Source organism: Salmo trutta, chromosome 9 (genome assembly GCF_901001165.1).
Source record: "Salmo trutta chromosome 9, fSalTru1.1, whole genome shotgun sequence".
Classification (NCBI taxonomy): Eukaryota; Metazoa; Chordata; class Actinopteri; order Salmoniformes; family Salmonidae; genus Salmo; species Salmo trutta.
The window spans coordinates 48,249,050-48,262,421 of record NC_042965.1 but is presented as its reverse complement, the minus strand read 5'-3'; the positions used below and the strand labels follow the sequence as shown (position 1 = coordinate 48,262,421).

Genomic DNA, 13,372 nt, shown 5'->3' with positions numbered 1-13,372 from the left:
CAAACAGAGACATCTCCACAGCTAAGCCCGGTGTTAAAACTTCCTTACTGCCCCCACATTGTTCAGGCTTCACTTACCTCAGTCAAACAGCCGTTGCTTTGCAGTTTGTTTTTCTCCCTCTAAGGCTGCTGTGTTGGACTTTAGTAGCTAAACAGAACAGGCTGCCAAGCTAGCTAGCTAGCTCACTGCTCTCTCTCTCTCTCTCTCCCTCTAAATCTTCAGTCCATGAGGGGAAAAAAATTCCACTATTGGTGTAAACTCAGCCAAGCCCAGCTCATGCTGGCATAGGCTGACGGGATCGACCAATCAGAGAACAATTTCCCTCCCTGTTCTCCGCCCAAAACAGGAGGACCTTCTAGCTCTGTTCCACACTCTGCTATGACGACACAGACACACTGTAGAGCTAGTACAGTGTTCCAGTGTTCCAGCTACACAACAGATATGTAGTGTTGGTACATATCCAGTAGGTCCACTACAGCACTGACCAGGTTATTATGCTGTAGGACCACTACAGCACTGACCAGGTTATTATCCTGTAGGACCACTACAGCACTGACCAGGTTATTATCCTGTAGGACCACTACAGCACTGACCAGGTTATTATCCAGTAGGTCCACTACAGCACTGACCAGGTTATTATGCTGTAGGACCACTACAGCACTGACCAGGTTATTATCTAGTAGGACCACTACAGCACTGACCAGGTTATTATCCTGTAGGACCACTACAGCACTGACCAGGTTATTATGCTGTAGGACCACTACAGCACTGACCAGGTTATTATGCTGTAGGACCACTACAGCACTGACCAGGTTATTATCTAGTAGGACCACTACAGCACTGACCAGGTTATTATCCTGTAGGTCCACTACAGCACTGACCAGGTTAATATCCTGTAGGACCACTACAGCACTGACCAGGTTATTATCTAGTAGGACCACTACAGCACTGACCAGGTTATTATCCTGTAGGACCACTACAGCACTGACCGGGTTATTATCCTGTAGGACCACTACAGCACTGACCAGGTTATTATCCTGTAGGACCACTACAGCACTGACCAGGTTATTATCTAGTAGGACCACTACAGCACTGACCAGGTTATTATCTAGTAGGACCACTACAGCACTGACCAGGTTATTATCCTGTAGGACCACTACAGCACTGACCAGGTTATTATCCAGTAGGACCACTACAGCACTGACCAGGTTATTATCCTGTAGGTCCACTACAGCACTGACCAGGTTATTATCCTGTAGGACCACTACAGCACTGACCAGGTTATTATCCTGTAGGACCACTACAGCACTGACCAGGTTATTATCCTGTAGGACCACTACAGCACTGACCAGGTTATTATCCTGTAGGACCACTACAGCACTGACCAGGTTATTATCCTGTAGGACCACTACAGCACTGACCAGGTTATTATCCTGTAGGTCCACTACAGCACTGACCAGGTTATTATCCTGTAGGACCACTACAGCACTGACCAGGTTATTATCCTGTAGGACCACTACAGCACTGACCAGGTTATTATGCTGTAGGACCACTACAGCACTGACCAGGTTATTATCCTGTCTGTCTGTCTGTCTGTCTGTCTGTCTGTCTGTCTGTCTGTCTGTCTGTCTGTCTGTCTGTCTGTCTGTCTGTCTTGTCATCACCATAGTACTATGCTGTCTGTCTGTCTGTCTGCACTGGGATAACAACTCTCTTGGCACTGGCAAATGAGGGCTCTCTAGTTGTCATCAAGGATGTGCAGGGGACAGCGTGGTTAGATTACCCTACAGACCAGACCAGACCAGACCAGACCAGACCAGGGGACAGCGTGGTTAGATTACCCTACAGACCAGACCAGACCAGGGGACAGTGTGGATAGATTACCCTACAGACCAGACCAGACCAGGGGACAGTGTGGATAGATTACCCTACAGACCAGACCAGACCAGGGGACAGCGTGGTTAGATTACCCTACAGACCAGACCAGACCAGACCAGACCAGACCAGGGGACAGCGTGGTTAGATTACCCTACAGACCAGACCAGACCAGGGGACAGCGTGGTTAGATTACCCTACAGACCAGACCAGACCAGGGGACAGTGTGGATAGATTACCCTACAGACCAGACCAGACCAGACCAGGGGACAGTGTGGATAGATTACCCTACAGACCAGACCAGACCAGACCAGGGGACAGTGTGGATAGATTACCCTACAGACCAGACCAGAGCCGCTTGGGGAAACGCACCGTTAGCGTTACAAATACTGGGCCAGTGCCGTGGTCTAACAGACAAGAGAAAACTGAATAACTTTACAATCTACCAGGATCAATAGTGAACTGAATCCTTTGCAGAAAGTTGCTTATCATCTATTGGCTATTTATTATCTGTGGTCTGTGTTGTAATAGGGGTGAGACCTAAACAGCCAATCAAATATAATGTTGTCAGTGTCATGTGAAAACCCCAGAATAGAAGCCTGCAGTTAGATTGCCTGGAGGCCAGTATTCTGGTCTCTCAAAATGCAAGGAGTAGAAGGTGTAGACGCAGGAACGGGAGAGAAGTTCTAGAGTCAAGTTCGGGACAGGATGGGAGAGGCTGGGACAGGATTGGCCAGGATGGGACTGGATGGGACAGGATGGGACAGGATTGGGACAGGATGGGACAGGATGGAAGAGGATGGGACAGGATGGGACTGGATGGGACAGGTTGGGAGAGGCTGGGACAGGATGGGACAGGATGGGACAGGATTGGCCAGGATGGGACTGGATGGGACAGGATGGGACAGGATGGAAGAGGATGGAAGAGGATGGGACTGGATGGGACAGGTTGGGAGAGGATGGGAGAGGATGGGACAGGATGGGAGAGGATGGGACAGGATTGACAGGATGGAACAGAATGGGAGAGGATGGGACAGGATGGGAGAGGATGGGAGAGGATGGGACAGGATGGGACAGGATTGAGAGGATGGGACAGGATGGGACAGGATTGAGAGGATGGGACAGGATGGGACAGGTTGGGACAGGATTGGACAAGATGGGACAGGATGGGACAGGATGGGACAGGATTGACAGTCCACAGGAACGGGCAGTACAGGAAAAGTTATAAGCTGAGTAGTTTTTTGGGGGGGTATAAATATGTAATGTGTGGAGCATTTCATAAAAATGAACTGTGTGTAGATCTAATATACACTACAGGACCAAGATCATGGGCATTAATATGGAGATGGTCTCCCCTTTGCTGCTATAATAACGTCCACTCATCTGGGAAGGCTTTCCACTAGATGTTGGAACATTGCTGCAGGGACTTGCTTCCATTCAGCCACAAGAGCATTCGTGAGGTCGGGTACTGATGTTGGGCAATTAGGCCTGGCTTGCAGTCGGCGTTCCAATTCATCTCAAAAGTGTTCGATGAGGTTGAGGTCAGGGCTCTATGCAGGCCAGAAAAGTTCTTCCACACCGACCTCAACAAACCATTTCTGCATGGACCTCACTTTGTGTACGGGGGCATTGTCATGCTGAAACAGGAAAGGGCCGTCCCCAATCTTGCCACAAAGATGGAAATCGTCTAGAATGTTGTATGCTTTGTATGCATTGTATGCTGTAGCGTTAAGGTTTCCCTTCACTGGAACTAAGGGGCCTGAACCATGAAAAACAGCCCCAGACCATTATTCGTCCTCCACCAAACTTTACAGTTGGCATTATTCATTGGGGCAGGTAGCGTTCTCCTGACAGCCGCCAAACCCAGATTAGTCCATCAGACTGCCAGATGGTGAAGCATGATTCAATGGCGGCGAGCTTTACACCACTCCAGCCGACGCTTGGCATTGCACATGGTGATCTTAGGCCATGGAAACCCATTTCATGAAGCTCCCGACGAACAGTTCTTGTGCTGACGTTGCTTCATTAGCCAGTTTTTGAATACAGTAGTGATTGTTGCAATCGAGGACAGACAATTTTTACGTGCTTCGTGCTTCAGCACATTTCCACTTCACCATAACAGCACTTACAGTTGGCCGGGGGCAGCTCTAGCAAGAGAGAAATCTGACAAACTGACTTGTTGGAAAGGTGGCATCCTATGACGGTGACACGTTGAAAGTCACTGAGCACTTCAGTAACGCCGTTCTACTGCTAATGTTTGTCTATGGAGATTGCATGGCTTTGTGCTCGATTTGATGCAGCTGTCAGCAACAGATGTGGCTGAAATAGCTGAATCCACAAATATGAAGGTGTGTCCACATACTTTTTTTATATATAGTGCAGTTTACTTAATATATATATATATTTTTTAAATGGTCATTTCCCTCCTCCCCCTTCCGTTGGCTCATTCTCGCGCCTCGCTACAGTTGTAGCCAGTCACTACCTTACCTCAGATGCCAATGTAGCTTACGTCAGTGAATGAGGATAGGGACAGTGCACTAGATAGGGAATAGGGCTCTGGTCTAATGCAGTGCACTAGATAGGGAATAGGGCTCTGGTCTAATGCAGTGCACTAGATAGGGAATAGGGCTCTGGTCTAAAGTAGTGCACTAGATAGGGAATAGGGCTCTGGTCTAAAGTAGTGCACTAGATAGGGAATAGGGCTCTGGTCTAATGTAGTGCACTATATAGGGAATAGGGTGCCCTTTGGGACTATTTGCTGCAGAGTTTGTCAGATAGGAAGTGTTTAGCCGCGATGATAAAGTCATGATGACAGAGGAAAAGTAAACAGTAGCTATAACAGCAGGCTCATGTTACAGTAACATTTCAACTCAGAGCCCAGACAGACAGACACAAAGCGGTTAACCTAACCTTCTCGGTACAAGGCCATTTTTAGACCCAGAGACCCAGGGGGAAAAAAGTCAGAGAAATATGTCTCCAGTCTAGATCAACTCATGTATCAACATCACAAAGAATAGAGTGCATGTGCTACGTCTTTCTCTCTCTATTCTCTCTCTCTCTCTCTCTCTCTCTCTGTCTCTCTCTCTGTTCTCTGTGTTCTCTCTCTCTGTGTTCTCACTCTCTGTGTTATCTCTCTCTGTGTTCTCTCTCTCTCTGTGTTCTCTCTCTCTGTGTTCTCTCTCTCTCTGTGTTCTCTCTCTCTCTGTGTTCTCTCTCTCTGTGTTCTCTCTCTCTCTGTGTTCTCTCTCTCTCTGTGTTCTCTCTCTCTGTGTTCTCTCTCTCTGTGTTCTCTCTCTCTGTGTTCTCTCTCTCTGTGTTCTCTCTCTGTGTTCTCTCTCTCTCTCTGTTCTCTCTCTCTGTGCCATCTCTCTCACAGTTCTCTCTCTCTGTTCTCTCTCACAATCTCTCTTTCTCTGCTCTCTTCTCAGAGGACAACTTTATCTGCCTTAGAGAAAACACAGCCCGGTGTCTGGGAGAGATACTGAGTTTGACACGGTGACGTTAGGGTACTGTTAGAGAAATGACCCTTGTGCTACAGGACACTACAGACACACACAGACCCTGTTCCCTGTTACACGCCTATTCAGCAGATACTGATAAACACTAGTCAGATATAAGGGAGAAAACAAAAGCTGTGTTTCAGAAAGTGGACTATGACAGACTGATTGACAACATCCCTCTATCTTTCCACAGGCTAATGACAGTTCAACTGAAACAAACCACCTCTATACATACACACAGTGAGCTCCAACAGTACTGGGACAGTAACACATGTTGTGTTGTTTTGTCTCTGTACTCCAGCACTTTGGATTTAAAATTATACAATGACTATGAGGTTAAAGTGCAGACTATCAGCTTTAATTTGAGGGGATTTACATCCATACCATTTAGAAATTACAGCACTTTTTTGGTACAACACTGATTCCCAAAAGTATTAGAGTAAATTAATTTTCTAAATTCAGGATATTTGTGCATCTAACTTGCTCACTCATCATTATTCACAAATCATTCAGAATATTCTGTAACCACGGTAACATCCACATTAATGTAGAAGTGTTTAGAAACATATTCTATTCTTATTTACAATAAAAGTGACTCCAAAATGGGACAATACATTATTTACCATTAATTTCTATTGAGCACAAAGTCATCTGAAACACAACCAAAACAAACAGCAAATGGATCCACCCAGTTGGTAGAGTTACCAGCTAGATGTAGTCATTACGTGCTGTGAATATGGGACCAAATATTAAACCTTTGACTACTTTAATACGCATATACAGTCATAGAGCCTTCAGAAAGTATTCACACATTTTGTCACACACCATACCCCATAATGTCAAAGTGGAATTATGTTTTTTCAAAAATGTTAACAAATTAATTACAAAATGAAAAGCTGAAATGTCTTGAGTCAATAAGTATTCAACCCCTTTGTTATTACAAGCCTGAATAAGTTCAGGAGTAAAAATGTGCATAACAAGTCACATAATAAGTTGCATGGACTCAATAATAGTGTTTAACATGATTTTTTTAATGACCTCATCTCTGTACTCCACACGTACAATTATCTGTAAGGTTCCTCAGTCAAACAGTGAATTTCAAACACAGATTCAACCATAAAGACCAGGGAGGTTTTCCAATGTCTCGCAAAGAAGGAAAACTATTGGTAGATGGATAAAATAAAAAAGCAGTCATTGAATATCCCTTTGAGCATGGTGAAGTTATTAATTACACTGTGGATGGTGTATCAATACTCCCAGTCACTACAAAGATACAGGCGTCCTTCCTAACTCAGTTGCCAGAGAGGAAGGAAACCACTCAGGGATTTCACCATGAGGCCAATGGTGACTTTAAAACAGTTACAGAGTTTAATGGCTGTGGTAGGAGAAAACAGAGGATGGATCAACAACATTGTAGTTACTCCACAATACTAACCTAATTGACACAGTGACAAGAAGGAAGCCTGTACAGAATACACATATTCCAAAACATTCATCCTGTTTGCAACAAGGAACTAAAGTAATACTGCAAAATATGTGTCAAAGCAATTTACTTCATGTCCTGAATACAAAGTGTTATGTTTGGGGCAAATCCAACTCAACACATCACTGAGTACAACATATTTTCAAGCATGTTGGTGGCTGCATCATGTTATGGGTATGCTTGTCATCGGCAAGAACTGGGGAGTTTTTCAGGATAAAAAGAAACGGAATAAAGCTAAGCACAGGGAAAAAAATCCTAGAGGACAACCTGGTTCAGTCTGCTTTCCAACAGACACTGGGAGAATTTCAGCAGGACAATAACCTAAAACACAAGGCCAAATCTACACTGGAGATGAATTCACCTTTCAGCAGGACAATAACCTAAAACACAAGGCCAAATCTACACTGGGAGATGAATTCACCTTTCAGCAGGACAATAACCTAAAACACAAGGCCAAATCTACACTGGAGATGAATTCACCTTTCAGCAGGACAATAACCTAAAACACAAGGCCATATCTACACTGGAGATGAATTCACCTTTCTGCAGGACAATAACCTAAAACACAAGGCCAGATGTACACTGCAGTTGCTTACCAAGAAACAATGAATGTTTCTGAGTGGCCGAGTTACAGTTTTGACTTAAATCGGCTTGAAAATCTATGGTAAGACCTGAAAATGGTTGCCTAGCAATGATCGACAACAATTTTGACAGAGCTTGAAGACCTTTGAAAAGAATCAAATGTGCAAATATTATACAATCCAGGTGTGAAAAGCTCTTAGAGACTTACCCAGAAAGACTCACATCTGCAATCACTGCCAAAGGTGATTCTAACATGTACTGACAGGGGGTTTGAATACTTAGAGACTGCTCTGAAGGAGACACACATACAGAAACACACACACTTCCAAACAGAGGCCCCTTTCCTGTCACACTGGCCTGGTATTTCCTGGCCCTGCCCTGCCCGGCGGAGCCTCGTTACGTCAGCCTGCTAACATTCACCTAAACCCTCCTCTCCACCATGCCTGTCTCAGGCTACAGCTCAACATCCACCGCATTAAAACTATAACAAGCATAACACAGCAATCAGAACAGAACACATGCTAACAGAACACTGGACATTCCTAAAGAACACTGGACATTCCTAAAGAACACTGGACATTCCTAAAGAACACTGGACATTCCTAAAGAACACTGGACATTCCTAAAGAACACTGGACATTAGGTCAGTAACCAAAGTATAAGGGCACAAGGTGAGACACCTGGAGGTGGGTGGAGACGATCACAAAGACAGGGGAAACAGATCAAGGTGAGACACCTGGAGGTGGGTGGAGACGATCACAAAGACAGGGGAAACAGATCAAGGTGAGACACCTGGAGGTGGGTGGAGACGATCACAAAGACAGGGGAAACAGATCAAGGTGAGACACCTGGAGGTGGGTGGAGACGATCACAAAGACAGGGGAAACAGATCAAGGTGAGACACCTGGAGGTGGGTGGAGACGATCACAAAGACAGGGGAAACAGATCAAGGTGAGACACCTGGAGGTGGGTGGAGACGATCACAAAGACAGGGGAAACAGATCAAGGTGAGACACCTGGAGGTGGGTGGAGACGATCACAAAGACAGGGGAAACAGATCAAGGTGAGACACCTGGAGGTGGGTGGAGACGATCACAAAGACAGGGGAAACAGATCAAGGTGAGACACCTGGAGGTGGGTGGAGACGATCACAAAGACAGGGGAAACAGATCAAGGTGAGACACCTGGAGGTGGGTGGAGACGATCACAAAGACAGGGGAAACAGATCAAGGTGAGACACCTGGAGGTGGGTGGAGACGATCACAAAGACAGGGGAAACAGATCAAGGTGAGACACCTGGAGGTGGGTGGAGACGATCACAAAGACAGGGGAAACAGATCAAGGTGAGACACCTGGAGGTGGGTGGAGACGATCACAAAGACAGGGGAAACAGATCAAGGTGAGACACCTGGAGGTGGGTGGAGACGATCACAAAGACAGGGGAAACAGATCAAGGTGAGACACCTGGAGGTGGGTGGAGACGATCACAAAGACAGGGGAAACAGATCAAGGTGAGACACCTGGAGGTGGGTGGAGACGATCACAAAGACAGGGGAAACAGATCAAGGTGAGACACCTGGAGGTGGGTGGAGACGATCACAAAGACAGGGGAAACAGATCAAGGTGAGACACCTGGAGGTGGGTGGAGACGATCACAAAGACAGGGGAAACAGATCAAGGTGAGACACCTGGAGGTGGGTGGAGACGATCACAAAGACAGGGGAAACAGATCAAGGTGAGACACCTGGAGGTGGGTGGAGACGATCACAAAGACAGGGGAAACAGATCAAGGTGAGACACCTGGAGGTGGGTGGAGACGATCACAAAGACAGGGGAAACAGATCAAGGTGAGACACCTGGAGGTGGGTGGAGACGATCACAAAGACAGGGGAAACAGATCAAGGTGAGACACCTGGAGGTGGGTGGAGACGATCACAAAGACAGGGGAAACAGATCAAGGTGAGACACCTGGAGGTGGGTGGAGACGATCACAAAGACAGGGGAAACAGATCAAGGTGAGACACCTGGAGGTGGGTGGAGACGATCACAAAGACAGGGGAAACAGATCAAGGTGAGACACCTGGAGGTGGGTGGAGACGATCACAAAGACAGGGGAAACAGATCAAGGTGAGACACCTGGAGGTGGGTGGAGACGATCACAAAGACAGGGGAAACAGATCAAGGTGAGACACCTGGAGGTGGGTGGAGACGATCACAAAGACAGGGGAAACAGATCAAGGTGAGACACCTGGAGGTGGGTGGAGACGATCACAAAGACAGGGGAAACAGATCAAGGTGAGACACCTGGAGGTGGGTGGAGACGATCACAAAGACAGGGGAAACAGATCAAGGTGAGACACCTGGAGGTGGGTGGAGACGATCACAAAGACAGGGGAAACAGATCAAGGTGAGACACCTGGAGGTGGGTGGAGACGATCACAAAGACAGGGGAAACAGATCAAGGTGAGATACCTGGAGGTGGGTGGAGACGATCACAAAGACAGGGGAAACAGATCAAGGTGAGACACCTGGAGGTGGGTGGAGACGATCATAAAGACAGGGGAAACAGATCAAGGTGAGACACCTGGAGGTGGGTGGAGACGATCACAAAGACAGGGGAAACAGATCAAGGTGAGACACCTGGAGGTGGGTGGAGACGATCACAAAGACAGGGGAAACAGATCAAGGTGAGACACCTGGAGGTGGGTGGAGACGATCACAAAGACAGGGGAAACAGATCAAGGTGAGACACCTGGAGGTGGGTGGAGACGATCACAAAGACAGGGGAAACAGATCAAGGTGAGACACCTGGAGGTGGGTGGAGACGATCACAAAGACAGGGGAAACAGATCAAGGTGAGACACCTGGAGGTGGGTGGAGACGATCACAAAGACAGGGGAAACAGATCAAGGTGAGACACCTGGAGGTGGGTGGAGACGATCACAAAGACAGGGGAAACAGATCAAGGTGAGACACCTGGAGGTGGGTGGAGACGATCACAAAGACAGGGGAAACAGATCAAGGTGAGACACCTGGAGGTGGGTGGAGACGATCACAAAGACAGGGGAAACAGATCAAGGTGAGACACCTGGAGGTGGGTGGAGACGATCACAAAGACAGGGGAAACAGATCAAGGTGAGACACCTGGAGGTGGGTGGAGACGATCACAAAGACAGGGGAAACAGATCAAGGTGAGATACCTGGAGGTGGGTGGAGACGATCACAAAGACAGGGGAAACAGATCAAGGTGAGACACCTGGAGGTGGGTGGAGACGATCATAAAGACAGGGGAAACAGATCAAGGTGAGACACCTGGAGGTGGGTGGAGACGATCACAAAGACAGGGGAAACAGATCAAGGTGAGACACCTGGAGGTGGGTGGAGACGATCATAAAGACAGGGGAAACAGATCAAGGTGAGACACCTGGAGGTGGGTGGAGACGATCACAAAGACAGGGGAAACAGATCAAGGTGAGACACCTGGAGGTGGGTGGAGACGATCACAAAGACAGGGGAAACAGATCAAGGTGAGACACCTGGAGGTGGGTGGAGACGATCACAAAGACAGGGGAAACAGATCAAGGTGAGACACAGGGTTTCTGAATCAAATCCCCCAGCCAACAAGGTGAAAACCTGTGGTTCTGAGCAATGCAGTTACGCCAAACAACAACTGCTCCCTGGTAGATGTAGAGCCATGTTCTCAACTAGCTTACCTGGTTCAATAAAGGTGAAATAAAAATACAATTAAAATAAATTAAAATGACTACATGTTAAGCAACTTAGGCTGCCTTAACAAAAGGGGTTGAATACTTATTGACTGAAGACATTTCAGCTTTTCATTTTTAATTAACTTGTAAACATTTCTAAAAACATATTTCCACTTCGACATTATGGGGTATTGTGTGTAGATACGTGACACAAAAAACAACAGAAATGGATGTTGCATTTTCCTTGATGTGGAGGCTTCTCCTAAACCTTCTACTGCAGACAATAATACGATTAGGTTACATCTTGACGTTAAAAACCAAAGTCTGTCAGATTTTCAGTCATTCCAATTAATTTAATACCTCTTGATCTTCAAGAATAGGACTTGTAAATATGGACGTATAGATTAGCCAAATTGTTTAACCTGAGCATGACCCCAAAACTAAGGACTTATTAGCCTACTCTGTCTATGATTTGGTTGTCATGGAGGACTGATTGGTCTCATTGTTTCAAAACATGGTTGAAAAAGAAATGCTGCTCTCATTTAATGGCTTTGAGCACTACCTGGCATCCGCTACAGGCCTATTGCATCCGCTACAGGCCTATTGCATCCGCTACAGGCCTATTGTATCCGCTACAGGCCTATTGTATCCGCTACAGGCCTATTGCATCCGCTACAGGCCTATTGCATCCGCTACAGGCCTATTGCATCCGCTACAGGCCTATTGCATCTCCTACAGGCCTATTGTATCCGCTACAGGCCTATTGTATCCGCTACAGGCCTATTGTATCTGCTACAGGCCTATTGTATCCGCTACAGGCCTATTGTATCTGCTACAGGCCTATTGTATCCGCTACAGGCCTATTGCATCTACTACAGGCCTATTGTTTACGTTTTTGTCGGTGACACTTTGATATCTTCGTCATTCCCAGCTGTTTAAATCTATCCGTTTGAAAACGTGTCTGTTAAGCCTATGGACATTAGATTGAGCAATAAAAGCCCAAAGGTGGTCTTCTTAAATGAAACTATTTGTTGACAGTTTGGAGCACAACACCATGGAGGAGGTTAGAATGGAGGAACTCCCTCAACCTTTCATTCAATAGGCTGGGATCAAGAGCACATCTTTCACTGGCTGTCCACTGGTCGCAAAAACAATGATTGATAGGCAGCTTAAATGTATTCAATTCAACCATTATTGAGTTAAAATACAGACAGACAGACAACTTGTGAACAGCCATCCACAACAACCGCAATCGATAAGGCGCAAATAGCTAAATCAGAGACAAGCAGTGTGATTCACATCAGTGGGCTATGTAGATATCAATAATTAGCAGTGGTGTGTATTCATGGATGCCAAGGGAAACCAGGCTTCCTAAAATATTTGACCAACAAAAAACATGTATTTATTTATTTATATATTTATTTATATATATATATATATATATATATATATATATATATATATATATATATATATATATATATATATAAATAAATATAGTGCCATCAGAAAGTATTCAGACCCCTTGACTTTTTCCACATTTTGTTACGTTACAGCCTTAATCTAAAATGGATAAAAAAATAAAAACTCATCAATCTACACACAATACCCCATAATGACATCACAACACCCCATAATGACAAAGCAAAAACATTTTTTTTTTTTAAATGTTAGCAAAGTTATTAAAAATCCCTTAGACCCTTTGCTATGAGACTCAAAATTGCGCTCAGGTGCATCCTGTCTCCATTGATCACAAGGCGATCATCGTCCAGGTTAGGGTAGGCCGTCATTGTATATAAGAATTTGTTCTTAACTGACTAGTTAAATAACGGTAAAATATAATCAAAATAAATCATCCTTCAGATGTTTCTGCAACTTGATTGGAGTCCACCTGTGGTAAATTAAATTGATTGGACAGGCACACACCTGTCTATACAAGGTCCCAAAGTTGAAAGTGAATGTCAAAGCAAAAACCAAGCCATGAAGTCAAAGGAATTGTCCGTAGAGCTCCGAGACAGGACTGATGAGACACAGATCTGGGGAAGGGTACCAAAACATTTCTGCAGCATTGAAGGTCCCCAAGAACACAGTGGCCTCCATTAGTACTAGTACTGGATATTACTTGTACATACTACTAGACTAGCCTAGTAGGCTAACATTAACATACTACTAGACTAGCCTAGTAGGCTAACATTAACATACTACTAGACTTAGGCTAACATTAA

The 13,372-nt window shown here is 45.6% G+C and overlaps 1 protein-coding gene across 6 annotated transcripts in view; it reads right to left on the bottom strand.

The window, feature by feature from the left end:
* The window catches only part of kank1a (KN motif and ankyrin repeat domains 1a), a 105,949-nt gene that overhangs the window by 54,601 nt on the left and 37,976 nt on the right, over positions 1-13,372 (bottom strand). For 3 of the 6 annotated variants that reach the window (XM_029763900.1, XM_029763899.1, XM_029763898.1), the window contains exon 1: positions 78-348. The exons of the other annotated variants lie outside the window; for them this stretch is intronic. The gene's annotated coding sequence lies outside the window, so the exon portion shown is untranslated. Of the gene's footprint in view, positions 1-77; positions 349-13,372 lie in introns of those variants that run through there. 6 annotated transcript variants of the gene reach the window in all.